The sequence below is a fragment of the Pituophis catenifer genome, unplaced genomic scaffold (assembly GCF_029215685.1).
Source record: "Pituophis catenifer annectens isolate HBS135680 unplaced genomic scaffold, rPitCat1.0.hap2 SCAF_2, whole genome shotgun sequence".
Lineage (NCBI taxonomy): Eukaryota > Metazoa > Chordata > Lepidosauria > Squamata > Colubridae > Pituophis > Pituophis catenifer.
Window position 1 is genome coordinate 124,743,977 of NW_027256882.1, and position 2,905 is coordinate 124,746,881.

Below are 2,905 nucleotides of genomic sequence, written 5' to 3' on the forward strand. Positions count from 1 at the left end.
CACTCAGCATGGCCTCAGCTCCTCTACTGCTTCTGCAAAATAAGATGATGATGTAAGACAAAGGTTGTAGATTGCTGCATGGAAGAGCAAAGGATAGAATCCCTAATATAAGTCTCCTGAGTGAGCAGGGGGTTGGACTAGATGACCTCCAAGGTCCCTTTCAACTCTGTTACTGTTATTAAATGGTTTGCTTCCCACAACAATTTAGTGTTCAGAACTACATCTACACTCACGCAAGTACATGAAATAACATTTCCTTTCCCTCCTACAGCTACAGCCCACTCCCACCCCAACTCCCCAGCACTGTAATCCTCCAGAGCTCTGTTTACAAACATATTGGAGGCTGCAGCATTGTCCATTCCTTTACTGAAAATATTCACGGGATAAAACTTGTCTTGGTGCAATACACTTTTTTTTACTAGTGTTCTCAGGCCTAAAATAGCCTTCCTGATCTGCCACCCTCTATATAAGAACTACAATCCCATTAGTAGCTTTATCATATGACTATAGTAGGAATTTGGAGTCAATAAATTTGCATCAGATTAGAGGAAGACTGTCCTAGAATATGTGACATTCCACAATACCACTAAATCTTGTGAGGCCGGCCATCAGTAGTACAAACCATTGCTATTCAGGATGCTGGCAGACAAAACAGGGGTTATCTAAGATCCTAAACAGACCGATACCCGTGGGATACTTGTCCTGTAATTGTAAATACAGTTGCATAGACCCATCCTAGGTTCCAAGCACAGAAAATGATGTTGAAATGGCTTCCAAGGTAAGCATAGGAAATGACATTGTGAAGATCTGGCAGTAGAAAATACAGCATGGCAAGATTCTGAATACAACACTCTGAGACTGCCATAAATCGAGAAGGTCTCACTTACCTTGGTATGATATACAGGGCATAAGGAAACTCATGAGAAAAGACAGCCAAAAAAAACAATAAGCTAATCGTTTATATTACAGGATCTATATACCCAGCCAGATTTCTGCAATATGCCGTTTAAACCTGCCAATTTCCATCATGTAAGTACATACTTAAAATAGACTTGCTTTACCTGCCTCACCAGTGTTGACAATACCTGCAAATATTTGAAAGGATTAGAAAGTGGAATGTGTTGTCTCTTCCCTCTTGCCCTGAAACTAGAGATCTCCTAACATGTTTGAAACCAGGAGTCAAGCCAGATATTATCATACTTGCAATATCTGATAATATCTTCAAAGTGTCCTTGAGAGTCTTGATATGGAAACTTTCTTGTCACAGGCTCTCCCTGACCAATTTCATCCTGAAGCTCTTTGGAAAAAGACACCATAAGCCTGCCAGAAGCCACAGGGATTCAGTGGCTTTGTCTCCCTGCTGTATTTTCCACACACTAATGTAATTGGCTCAGTTTTGAGGCGATTATCCAGCATCTTTGGATCCAGAGCTTAATGATAAAGCCAACCTTGTAAAATGTTTTTCCTTGTTAGCTATTCCATAGCCTCACATCAACTGCCCCCCCCCAAACCATACATGCTGGGCTACACTGTGGAATTCATGCATTCATCCTTGAGAATGAACCCGGTGAGCCCAAGCAAAGATAATGGCATTCATTTCTCCTCAGCTGCAAAATAAGAAGTGCCACCACAACAATCTTTTGAAATGTGGGTGGATTCATACCAGTGGTTGTTCCAAAATGTGCTAACACTTTCCTCTTAAATATCAGTATGCGTGTATACATGCCCACAAAAATTCAAGTGACAAGGCATGGGCTTAAAGATTTCTAGAGAAGTAACTATGTTTCCCCTGTGAAACAAAATCAATGTAAACTTTCAGGATATTTTTGAGACATTAGTATTCAGAGACTCATACAATGAATGCATAAAACAAGGATAGGAATGTAGCAGTCTGAAGATTTCATTCAGTTCCCTGAAGATTGGTATTCCTTCCAAGCGCCTTTGGATGTTGCTATCAAAGTACAATTTTTAATGTGACAAAAATAATAATCAAATTCAGCAACTGCATTTATTAAATTTAAAATTAATTGCATTTAGATGTTGTTCTGGGCTCATTCATTTTTGACAGCACAGCTCTGGTACGCAACTCAATAGCCAACTCCCCTATCTCCTTCCATATTGTACATTTATGGTACTTTCACTGTCCTGTTTTTTTTTAAAAAAAATAACTGTGAATTAAAAAAAAAACAAAGTATTGTGTGGCTATAAAAAGTTGGAAGTTTGCAAACAAAGATGTGGGATAAGGTGCCCAGATATTTCCACCCACTGATGGTTTATTTCTTTAGCCTTCCCAACTAATTTACTCATTATTCATCTTGAGTACCAAGCAATTTTCCAGCTGTTCACAAAATCATGTGTAAGAGTTAATTCCCACCAGAAAAAGAAATCAAGAGACTTTTATGTAATTAATAAGCTGCAATGTTCACTGATATTAGAGGGGGAAAAACCCTACCATTTTGCCAGCCACTAGGAAGGCAGTTAGAAAATACAAACAAAATATTTCCACCCCAAAGTACTTTGAGGTGTATTGGGAAATGGTGGGAAATGGTTCAGTTGTTCTAATTCTTCCTAAAGAAACTGTATGAGTTCAGTTTTCTAATTGAAAACTTCGATCAAACTTCTCTTACCTAGATTGGACTGCAACTGCCAACTGGCATGCTTGCAGCACTTTGGGTGGTGGGACTTATGATCACAATTGGTAGTCCTCGATATATGAACACAATTGAGTCTATAATTTTCATTATTAAGCAAAACAGTTTCTAAGTGAATTTTGCTTCATTTCACAACCTTTCTTGCCACAGTTATTAAGTGAATTACTGCAGTTGTTAAGTTAGTGACACAGCTGTTAACTGAATCTGGCTTCCCCACTGACTTTGCTTGTCGAAGGTTGCACAAGATGATCACC